General features: G+C 45.9%; 1 long non-coding RNA gene across 1 annotated transcript; it reads right to left on the reverse strand.

Annotated features, from left to right (window-relative positions):
* Positions 1-2,098: 2,098 nt before the first annotated feature.
* LOC140688334 (uncharacterized) lies at positions 2,099-9,539 on the reverse strand. Its single transcript, XR_012062970.1, has 3 exons — positions 9,245-9,539; positions 5,192-5,283; positions 2,099-2,259 (listed from the first exon to the last, which is right to left on the reverse strand). It is a non-coding gene; the product is annotated as an uncharacterized lncRNA (long non-coding RNA).
* Between the last annotated feature and the right edge of the window lie 3,118 nt (positions 9,540-12,657).

The following is a 12,657-nucleotide window of genomic DNA, read 5'->3' on the forward strand; positions in this document are numbered from 1 at the left end:
TCTTTCTTTCTTTTTTTTTCCTCTTCTTTTCTTTTCTTTTCTTTTCTTTTCAACATGTTTTGGATCTGGTCTGATGGCTAGAAAGGATTTAGTTGGGCAGGTTCTTCTGATTCTCCAGCAGAAGTTCCTCCACTTTACTCCATACTCCACATTATCACACCCTGGTGGCTTCACAAACTGTCCCCTCTGCCTGCCCACTCTGTGCTTTTGCTCACTGTCCCCTCTGCCTAGAGCGCTCTTCTCTCCTTTGTCCCCCTGGCAAACTCCTACTAATCTTGCACAGTCCACATGATGGCTGTCTTCCCTGGCTAACCACTATCCACTCTCCCAGTCAAGGCTGGCTTCCTTCTGTCCCCAGAGAAAACCCTGGTTGCCCAATTTTTTGTGTGTTTAACTATTAGCCAGATGTGTTGTGTGGGCTGACCTGCCTGTCTGTCTCCTCCATAAGACTGTAAACTCTTTCAAAGAAGGAATCAGACACTCTGTGAATCCAAAAAAAAAAAAGACCTGGGGCAGGATAGAAGCTCAATCTTTGTGAAATGGATGAATGAATAAGTGAGTGAATAAAGGAGTCATAGAATTTTTGCTGTTTTAGCTGGGGTCCAGACTAACTATTTTCTCTTCTCCACAGCTGCTCTGCTCCTGACCCACTTCCAAGTAACCACTCACACCTATTCATGTGTGGGGGAGCTGTGGGAACACTGAGAAATGAGTATCTTTGTTAGGAGATGGGCCAGGAGAATAGGGTGGGTAAGGATAAAGCAGTGTCCGCCTCCCCCAGGGTTCTCCGGACTGGCTTGGAGACCTTTGGGAAGAAGATCATAAAAGAAATAAATCGAAAGAATGGTTCCAGAAATATTCTGTGCACCTCTGGGCTCCAGCAGAACTGCTCTGGAATCCAGCTGACAACATGCATTGGGGTGTTGCCAAAGGGTGCCCCACACCTCTGCCCAGAAACCACCATCACCCCAAGGATGACCTCCTTGGCACGAACATTCATGCTCTCCTGAAGCCCAAGAGCCACAGGGAGACTCTACTAGGTAGTTTTAGATGGTGGATGGACACAGAGACGAGAGAGAAAGAAGGGAAGGAATGTTACCGAGTGGCTGTATCTGACACGTGAGTCACCCCTTGGGCACTCCCAGAAATAACAGCCAGACACTTCTAAGATTCCCACGATGCCATAACATCACCGTAGGTATGACCTTTGCAGACAAAGGTTGATGACGTATGGGACGTTAAAATGAACTTCCCCTGTTTCTTTTGACTTTAAGGTGGCTACTAGCAAATGTAAAATGACACGTGCAACCAGCACTGTATTTCTGCTGGACTGTACTACTGCAGACTATCAGACCTTAAGGAATGAAGTCCATCTACAGATACTGTCAAGGGCGATCTCCAATATGAATTTACTGTTAAGTGAGGAAAGCAAGTTGTAGAGCTAAATGCATAACCCAATTTATATAAAAAAAAAATTTAAACTACGAACACATTTCAAAGAGAGAGATAAAGAGAAGTATGTGAAAAAGGTCCTGGGTGAATGGGACCAGATGTTGTACCCAAATGGAACAACCGAGCAGAAGACGCTAAAAAGGTGTGAGCAGGGTCAGAAAAAAAAAAAACCAGTGGAATGGTGACCCTTCCTGGGGAGGGATGCGAGCCTGGGAAAGGGAGGATGTGGAAATTTGATATTTTGCTATACTTCTTTCTGTAGATTTTAAGAAAATAAGCACGTATGCGTTTTGCAACTTCTTAAAGAGAAATTGATTATGGGACAGAGTATCACTGCAGATGGGCTGACGCGGGTTCTGGAAACTGCATCAGGACCGTGTCAACTGTTGGCCTCTTTTGCTGGGCTCCCCAGGGCTGCCTTCTCTAGGGCACTATTCTGCGGGGGCAGCTCTGTGCCCCGTTTGATAAATGTGTTGTCAGTCTCTCCAGCCAACTGAAATAATAATGGGAGAAACGTCTGCTTCTGCCAAGAACGGAAAACTGGAGTGACGCTGGCGAGCATTCCCTGCAGCCAAAGGCAGGTTTCCTATAATTAGAAGCAATTTGCTAGAAAGTTTACCAGGCTCTTCCAAAGCATACAATATGGCAAGTTGTTAAAGCTTTCTTTATTTTCCCTTTCCTTTTCATGACACACTGCAGATGGGGAGCGTGGAATACTCCCCTTTCCTGGCTGGGGCTGTTGGTTAAGAGGATCACGTCCTTGCCGAGTCAGTGGAGCAGGAGGAAGAAAATCAGCTTTCTGCATCGCTGTGGGAAATGGGAGCGAATTCAGAATCATATTCTCAACAGACTGTAGCTCGAGGCCTTTCCAACTGTCTCCACTGAGAGACCCCAGGTTTAGCCAAGCAGAATTCAGTAAATGAAACGCACACTGAGACTAAACTCATCGAATTTCCATTCCAGTGTGTCAGAAGATAGAAAATTCGGACTGTAGCTACACAAAGAGCTAGTCCCATTTCTGTATTCCAGAAGTCAACCACAAAGACCAGAGATACAAGGATGGGTGGGCTAACAACTATTAAGCACCTACCTAGTATTTTCCCAGCTCTGTGCCAGGCACTTGCCCATCCTCTGCAATGCAGCCCTCGCCCCACCCCACCCTCCAAGCCCAGCAGCCCTACTGTAGGTATTATCTCTAGTCTCCACTTATGGATGAGACCCAGCAAGGCTAAGAGATTTTCCCAGGATCAGAGGCACAATGGAAGTCTTTGCTTGACTCCTAAACCAGTGCCCTTCCCTCTATATCCATCTACGCTGCTCTTGGAGCCAGTCTTAAACTGATGGGAGGCTGGCTCTGAATGCCTGGGCTGACTGTATAGGATTCACAGGTTCTCCTAATGCATGGTCTCTAAGAGGGGGTGGGAGCCGGCTTGCACCTCTTCGCTGGCCCAGATCTACAGCACTGGGAACAGCCACCTTCCTGGGAGCCTTCTCAACCAGCTTTAGCTGCCCACTCTGTTCTCCCACATAAGAAGTTATGCAGCCAAGCTGTTCTGAGCAGGCCCTGACTCAGGACAATGCTGTTCTCAGCCCTCCTCTCTAACCTCAGGTATGTTGTGGTCCGGGACACTGGGAAGATGGCCTCCTCAATCCTGATTTACTATCAGTCCAGTAGAGAGATAACCGAGGTGGGTGCTGGGGGATATGAAGTGTGTGTGTAATATATGGCTCAAATGAGAGGTGGGTTAAAACAGAAGTCCTGGATGTAAAGGAAAGAAAAATCATTAATTAGCCCATTCTTCCATTCTCACCCATCCTCATCCATCCTCATCCATCCACCCATCCACCCATCCATACACCCATCCATCCATCCATCTGTCTGTTCACCCATCCATCCATCATCCATCTTCATCCATCCATCCATCCACCCATCCATCATCCATCCTTCCATCCACCCATCCATCCATCCTCATCCATCCATCCATCCATCATCCATCCTTCCATCCACCCATCCATCCATCCTCATCCATCCATCCATCCACTCATCCATCCATCATCCATCCTTCCATCCATCCATCCTCATCCATCCATCCATCCACCCATCCATCTATCCATCCACCCATCCATCCATCATCCATCCTTCCATCCATCCATCCATCACCTTTCCATTCAATTATTCAACCAGTGCTCTGTCTGAGACAGAGCAAATGAAAAGAAATCGTGTACTGGGATAATGGGATCTTTACTTTCACATTTTTAATTAAAAATTTTTTATAATTTAAAAAAATCTGGTTGGAGCTTTAAAGAAACTGATGGGGAATCAGTAGACAAAGCATGGTCTTAGATACAGAAAGACAAATAAATACTGGCACCATCTCATTTAAATGCAGAATCTGAAAAAGTCGAACTCATAGAAGCAGAGAGCAGAATGGTGGTTACCTGCAGCTGGAGGGGTGGAGGAAATGGAGGGGGAGGGTTTGGCCAAAGGGTATGAACTTTCAAGTATAAGATGATTAAATTCTGAAGATCTGATGGACAGTATGGTGACTAGAGTTAATAACGACGTATTGTATACTTGAAATCTGCTTAGAGAGTAGCTCTTAAATGTTCTCACCACTCCCAAAAAAAGGATTTATGGCGGGTGAGGGAAAGGGGACATCATTTCACAATGTGTTCGTATATTAAAACATCACATTGTACATCTTAACGGTACGCAATGATTATCTGTAAGTCATACCTCAAGAGAGCTGAAGAAAAAAGGCAAACACGTGGGCTTTGGCAATAGAGAGGCCTGAAGTCAAACCCCGACTCTGCCTTTACCAGGTTACCAGGGAAACCTGAACGTCTTTCTCAGCTCGTTTCCTGGTCTGCCCTGTGAGGGAAGCCATCTTCATTTGCTCGTCAGTGGTGAGGAATGAATGAGTCTCTGGACCAGAAAGTGCTTGGCCAGGGTTATATACACAGGATTTAGGGAGCGTCTGTTGACTATATGAAGAAGCAGGGGTCTGCGGGATGGTATGTGGGGTCTCTGTTACCCTGAATGATGAATCCTAATTGGTTCTATAACCAAATGCCACCTTTTATTTTTTGTGATTAGTTAATAAGAGGATTATCCTCAGGATGGAGGCTGCTAGAAGTTGCTGTTTTGGAGAACGAGGAGGGAAGGCAGGCGATGGTGTTCCAGCGCTTCTCCTAAACCCCTGTATCAAAGTGGGCCCTTTTTCAGCCTGATTTGCCTTTGAAACTTCGCAAGTTCACTTGACCCCGGAGGTCAAGTGCTGCTGGAGCCGCGGGTGAGCGCTTTGTTCTGGGAATGGAAGAGTTCAGCGCGCTGAGCCTTCCTGCCGGAGGCTTAGTCTGCTTACAAGATCTCCTCCCCTTAGACGGGCTGGAGAGAGGCCTCCTTGGGTGCTTGGGGAAGGAGGCTTCTCCAGGATTCTGATGAACTTCTCAGCCAAGAGGCCAGGATCTCACCTTTCTTCATACCCCCTGACTGACAGGCACGTAGCAGGTCCCCAGGACGGCCTTTCAGAGGGACAGAGATGGTGTCAAAGAGCCTTGGGGTTTGATTTCAATTAAGAGGGCCTTGGCGAGGGACCTCAGGCCACAGGGAGGCCTTGGCATTCTCTGAGGGTTATTTCACCTGAGTCCAAGTTTCTCATCTGTAAAATGGGCCCATAATACCTCCCTCTTAGGATTGTTTGCAAGACTTAAATTAGATCTCACAAGTGAAGAGTACCTTCAAAAGTAGGAGCCCGTTACGTCTTCCTTTTCCTCTGCCCTTCTTCTTGCTGTTCCTTCTTTCTCACTTTCTGGGCTTCAGACTCTCACCTATAAAAGAGGGTGAATCATAAGCCCATCTCCCTGGGTCACTGTAAATGCTGATGAAAACTTTACATAAATTCGAAGGCACCGGGCACATCAATTAAAACTGAATTGTAAGAGGACAGAAATTATTTCAAGCATCTTCTCTGACCACAGTGGCGTGAAACTAGAAATCAACCACAAAAAAACAAATGAGAAAAAAAAAAAAAAAAGACAGCATGGAGACTAACCAACATGCTATTAAAAAACCAATGGGTCAAAACTGAATTGGAGGAAGGCACCTAGAAGCATAAAAATCATTTGATTCTCCTGCCAGAGAGGACTGATCCATCCCCCGCCCAGCTCAGCTCAGAGAGGCCAGAGGCCCAGGGATGTAACGCTTTCTTGGCAAGAAACAGACAAAGCCCTACAGAATGAAGAAAATTTGAACACACCTTTCCAGATTATTATACCAAGTGAGAAATTGTTTCCGCTGAAGCTGTCTGAATAAATTACTGGCAGTCAGAGGCTGAGGAAATTGAGCTGTGAATGCATTTATTTAATACATTTATATGTCAGACTTAGCTCCTGCTCTGTATATTTTTGTGGCTTTTAAACATTAGATATTTTACCAGATTCTCATTCCCTCAGGAGGCAGTTGTGCAGGTTAGGATAAGGTCCCAGACAAATCTCCAAGCGAGATATAAATTCTTCCCTCCTCCACAATTTTTTGTAAGGAAAAAAAAAGACCCTTTACTGTGAGGTACATGTTTGGGGGAGATAATTTTTGAATCTGAATTGGAAAATATTTGAATGCAACCTTGGGATTCTCTTCTTCTCTTGCTGTTTGGTAAACTCCTACACATACGTCAAAGCCTACATCAAAGCTGCCATGTTCTATGAACCCTCCTGACCTGCTGCTAATGATAGTGGACCCTCCTCTGTGCCTGGACTACCCTTTGTTGGTTCTTTTGTCAAAGACAAGACAAAGCCCTGTCTATTTCCTTATCTATTTCTCAGTAGAGGTTACAACCTCCTGAAGGTCATGAGCCACTTCTGATCCATGTTGGGACCACGGAAGCCAGCACAGGCCTGGTGTGTAACAGAAGTTTAGCTGATGATTTAAAAACTGATGTAGCTGCATTCATTGTAGTAGACAAGTGGACACAAGGTTAGGGAGAAACATGGAGCAGGAGATTGTTTTGAAGGAGAGTGAGTGGGCCAAGAGTGAGCTCATAATATATCCTGGAAAGGCACCAACAACTAGCTTTACTGGACAAACAATATTATGAAACAACTCATTACATACTTGGTTGATCTTACTGGGTGTGAAGTCAGTGAGTAAGGGAGAGCAGGAAGGGTCAAGGCTCCCCTCAAAAACCCCTTCAGTCCACCAAAATAACAATACAGAATGTCTTTGTGTATCCACAGCTTCAAAGATGACCTCCGTCCATCTGATTCTGTGCTGGTGGCCCTCAATTTTCCCTTCAGTTTTCTGTTTGAAGAAGCAGGATTCCATCCGCCTCCAAGAACTCTATCATCAGAAAACTGGCTTCCACTTGACTGTGATGGCTGAGAAATCCTTCATGTCAAACCTACACTTCTTGCATCAGTTTTGGACACATATATCAACCATGTCAGGCCAGAGGACCTCCCTGCCCAGGACATGGACACACAGAGGGAAGGCGTGAGCTAAGTGCTGTAGGATCTTATGCCACTGGGGCAGGGTATGAGCAGTATTTCACACTGATTAATTTATCTTTTTGTATGAAAAGTATTGTTTAACCCTGTCATTCATTAAAATGCATACACATCACATGATGTGTGTAAACACATCTCCACACTAACATTTGCAAGTGACAGAAAACTCTCCAAAAATAGCTGAAGTTATTTTTTGAGAAATGTCTATACTGTTTTCCACAGTGGCTGTACCAATAGAATTAACATATGACCCAGCCATTCCACCCTGGGTATTTACCCCAAACAAACACAAACACTAATTCAAAACAATGCATGCACCCCAGTGTTCATAGCAGCATTATTTACATTAGCCAAGAATATGAAGCAACTTAAGTGTCTATCAACAGATGACTCAATAAAGAAGTTGTGGTATACTTATACAATGGAATACTACTCAGCCATAAAAAAGAATGAAATTTTTGCCGTTTGCAGCAACAGGGGTGGACTCGGAGGGCATTATGCTAACTGAAATAAGTCAGAGAAAGACAAATGTCATATGATATCACTTATATGTAGAATCTAAAACACACAACAAACTAATGAATGTAACAAAAAAGAAGTAGACTCAGATCTAGCGAACAAACCAATGGTTACCAGTGAGGAGAGGGGAGTGGGGAAGGGCACTATAGGGGAAGAAGAGTAAGAGGCACAAACTATTAGGTATAAAATAAGCTACAAGGATATATTGTGTGACATGGGGAACACAGCCAATATTTTATAATAATTATAAATGGAGTATAACTTTTAAAAATTCACTATATTGTACACCTTGAACATAATATTATGCACCAACTATATACTTCAGTTTTTTTTTTTAAGTAGCTTAGGAATAAGAAGGGAATTCTTTGTCTCATTTCATCAAACTTCAAAAAGTGTGAGTTGAGTGGGCCTTGGAGATGGCTGGAGATTCCCCCTCTCTCTCTTTCTCTGTCTCATCCTCTCCCCATTCCACCCCCTACAGGAGACCTGTTTTCCCCATGTGCTGGAGACCACAGCTGCCGCCAGTCACAGATTCACATTTTTTTCCAGCTCTATGACTGGAAGCACAAAGAAAACTCTTCCCTTTGATTCCAGGAGGAAATTCCCAGGTAATAACTCGGACTGCTTCAGCTTAGGGGACACTCCCACCTCTATGGTAAGAGGGTGGGTGATCGGGTCCCGGACAGATGTGACATTAGCCATAACAGTGCACCTTCTGGTAGACTTCGGAAGCATCTGTATATTTTTTAAACTTCATATGTGATGCTCACTCTCAATTTGAAAACACTGATCTGTCTGTATTAAATACATGAGGTGGGGGCAACACATCCAGGGATACATTTGAAGATCCCAAGGTGGCTGAAAGAAATAGCTAATTGCTACACTTCATTATTACTCTGGTGTCTATGCTGTGCCAAGTTGAAGGATATGCAGATAAATAAGATTTGGGCTCCATCATCAAGAAGCTACTGTTTACTGAGAGACAGATACAAATAAAAAGTGACCATTGGGTATACAGACTTGGTTATCTCAGTGCACAGAGAAGGAGGCACTAATATACTTGGAATAATTAGGCAAATCTCTCCTGAAGAGGGGACATTTGAACTGGGTTTTGAGAGATAAATAGAAGCTTGCCACTTAGGTCGGGCAAAGGGCATCTGGCCTCAAGGGAATGAGATGTCTGAGGATCTGGTGGGGCTTTAGAGCCTAGTTTTTGAGTATGTTGCTTTCAGATTAGGTTTCATAAGATCAAATCACATCCTTTCCACCCAGCAGACACGGGATCTCAGGAGAGATACCCACGTCCCACACCATTTCTGTGCCTTCATCATCTTCTCATCTATCAAATGGAATTAGCAACCCCGTCCTCCTGGGTTGTGATGAAGATCACCTTAGTTGATGTTGTATAATTGGTTTGCAGACTAGGATTTTGAGCCACACATACCTAGGCATGCGTGTCTGCCTCACTGCTTGTTAACTGTGATCCCGGGAAAGTTACTTCTCTCTCTGTATCCTCACCCAGAACACTGTGGACAGCAGCAGTATGGATCTCAGGGTAATTCTGAAGCTTGAATGAGGTGTGATACGTGGAAAATATCTGCCTCAAGATCTGGGCCATGGTAAGCACTAACTACATCGCGTATCATGTAATCGTTGCTCTGCAAAGGGCTTAGGGCAGCGCTCGGCACGTAGTGGGTGATCAGTTTCTTCCTCACGTCACAGAGAAGACTGGCTGTGGCTCAGAACTATCCCTGAAAATCTCACTCACCTGCAAGTCCCTGCAGAGACGCTGAGAAGGGGCGGGGGAGGTGACCCAGACTCCCCCCTGGTCCGGGTTGCGTGTCAGGCGGGGACGTTGTCTCCATTCAATCCAGCTCAACATTCCTACGCAGAGGCCCGGGGTCTAATGCACAGAAGGCTGACACCCCAGGGAGGTCATTCTGGAAGAGAATGAAAGCCCATTTGAAGAAAGCACTTCCACTGGCTCGCCCATACCGCACGGAGCGGTGGTGTCCTGGCGTATGTAACGGAATTACTGAACGGTGGGGACGGCACAGTCTTCCTTTCCTTGGGGTGTTTGGGCACCAGAAGGAATGTTCACACGGCCCCTACAAATAGGCAGCTGAATTATGCTAATGAGCTGCCAAGCTTGCTGGGAGAGAGCAAGCCTGAAGTCAGGAAGGAGTCAGAGTCTGGGCATCTCCATGCCCACAGGCCTGAACAATTTGTTCTACTTTTCAAGGCTGAACTCAGACCCTGGGGAGGAAAGGGAGAAATCAAAGGGCCCGAGCAGGCCCTGGAGTAACTGACAACAGGCAAGCTTCGCCCCTTGAGCCAAATCTCATCAAGGGGAGGGCAAGAGTGCTTTCACATTACCAGACTCCTGATGACTGTGGCCTCTCCAACCCCTGAGACGGGCAGAAACATGACCTGTTCAATGTCAAGGGCAGTTTCCAGCCTGGATCTGCCTGGGTTGTTTCATTGGTCAACTGGTGAGGCTGGCTGTGGTGGGGAGGTTTCTTTTGGAGTATTTCAGACATGGTTCCCACAATTTACTATCCCTGTAACCTTGAGAGGCCCCTTCCTCCTTTGGAGCCTTGATTATCCCCATCTGTAAAATGGGAACAATAACACCTCTTTTATGGTGGACCATGGTGGAGATTCTGGGCAACAGGGCTATGAAAATACCCTGAAAACGATAAATTCTCTGTATGCATGTGCAGAGATTCTTTTATTCTGAGTTCCCAGAAGGACTCAGAAGGCAAGAGAGAAGCAAGGAGGGTGGAGAATTACCCCTTAAAGGTGGCAGGCAGGAAATCCAACAGGGCACGACTGATCCTTATTGGGCACCTATGGAGGGCTTCGCAAAATCTTGCCACATGGGGATGTGAAAGAGATGCAAGATGGAGCTTCGAAGCTATGTTGTGAGCCCTCCTAGCATGGTGCCAGGTGGACCCAGACCTCCCTCTGGTCTCACCTCCTGGACCAGCATGGTGACGCTTTCACGGGTAAATGACTGTAAGAATGACACGTGGAGCTGACGCTTCCTCACCAAGTCTACATGCAGAGTGGAGCGTGGCTGAGCGAGGCTTCTCCCAACTTCAGCACGGCTTAGAGGCGTCACATGTGTTGTGTGTTTGTGTGTATGTGTGTGTGTGTGTGTTTTAATGAATTATTCTCTTAAGGTTTCCTTAAATGTGTACCATATCCTTAGAGTCCCCAGCGGGTTCTGGGCCCCTGCTCTACTCCAGGTACTTCCTTCTCGTTTGTAAACTGAGTGAAAAGTGTGTGAGGATGAGGTGGGTGGATTGCTTCCTTGAAAACCTTTTTGGGGGGCAGTCACATAAGGAGAAAGTTCCGAAACTGCAGGGCCCTTAGAAGAGGCGGAGGCTGGAGTCCTGGACACCTTGCACAGCACAACCTCTACACTGAGTTCCAGGCAAACGGAGAGAGGTGGGTTGGGAGGCCCGCAGTCGGGTGTGGACCAGTCAGGACACTACGGCCAGTCCTGGACGGGAGGTCGGAGAGTTTCATCTTCTTCAGGAAATCCTCAGGGTGTAAAGTCGGACCCGGTAATATAAAAACCCTGCCGAGACGTTTTAACGGGAGCAGATATGTCAGGAGCATTCTCAGGCTCCAATTTTCTCATTATAAAACTGACCGAAGTGTAAAAAAACGCCCAGCGCACATTTAATATCTCTAATATGTGGCTGCCTTTTAGCCTCCGGAGAAGGACAGGTATTCATTTTCATAAATTACTTTTTAACTATTTTTTTTTCCAAAGGACGGGGGCGGGGATGGGGGTGGTGAAAGAAAACAGAGACAAAACAGATGCCTTCAACCCTTTGATCAGCCTCACTGCAGACAAGCAGGCTGCCCGCTAGCACCTCTTTAACTACAGCTTGCCAGGAGGAAAATGGGTGGTTTTAACTACAATTACAGTGCCTGCTGAAGGCCTGTCATCGCAGCCAGAGGGACCCGACCCCCAGCAGCTCCAGAATTACAACCAGCGGGGCAGAGACTTAAATCCCCCCAGTGGCCAGCGGCTTCCACAGACCCAGAAGCTCAGGACCCGCCACCCAACCCCCTGCCGGGGTCTCCCACCCCCGTCGCTATAAATATAGAAAACTCAAATCATACACACTAGCTCTGCTGGGCCAGACACAGGAGAACGGAGCAGGAGACAGCGGTCTTATCTCACGCCCAGGAGTCGGGGAATGCGGCTGGAAGGGAGGGGAGGATGGGAGAGGCAGAGGTCAGGTTTCTGGAGGGTTCTGAGCAGAACGGGGGCAGCCTACTCGGACTAGAACCACCAGTTGCCGAAGAGACTGAGAGCATCCAGGCTGGCCTCTGGGATATTAAGCATCAAATAGTTATTGACTTGTTTCCAAAGGAAAAAGAGGAGATGATAATGTTGACTCAGGCCACTATCCCCAGGCACAGGGTAGACCCTTGGAAAAAATCTCTTAGTTAAATAAGGATCACTCATGTGGAATCTAAAGCAGAAAAAAGAAAGAAAGACACAAATGAACTTATTCACAAAACAGAAACAGACTCATAGGCACAGAAAACAAACTTATGGTTACCAGGAGGGGAATGGGGTAGGAAGGGATAAATAGGAAGTTCAAGATTTGCAAATACTAACTACTATATTTAAAATAGATAAACAGCAAGTTTCTTCTGTATAGCACAGGGAACTATATTCAGTATCTTGTAGCAACCTACAGTGAAAAAAAATATGAAAAGGAATATATGTATGTATATGTGTGACTGAAACATTATGATACATACCAGAAATTGACACAACATTGCAAACTGACTATACTTCAATTAAAAAATAATAACAATTAACAAAACTAATGGGGGCTGCCAAATTTTTAGAGGAGAAAATTGAAATTCATAGAAGTTCAGTGACCTGCCCATGGTCACCCAAGCAGGGCTGAGGGGGCTGATGCTGGAGGCCGGACTGGGATCCAGGTGTGTGCTGCCCATCTGAGGAAGAGCAGTGCACTTCCCAGCAGGGAATACAGGTCCAGGATGCCATCCTGACTCTCTACCCTGACTCCCTCCCTGGGGTGAGGCACTTGCCTTGGGAGTGGATTTTAAAGGGATATCAAAAAAACTCAGTAATCAAGATAAGCAATATTTTAATGCAATATATTCCCAACGTCAAAGTTAATG

The sequence above is a fragment of the Vicugna pacos genome, chromosome 22, assembly GCF_048564905.1.
Source record: "Vicugna pacos chromosome 22, VicPac4, whole genome shotgun sequence".
NCBI lineage: Eukaryota > Metazoa > Chordata > Mammalia > Artiodactyla > Camelidae > Vicugna > Vicugna pacos.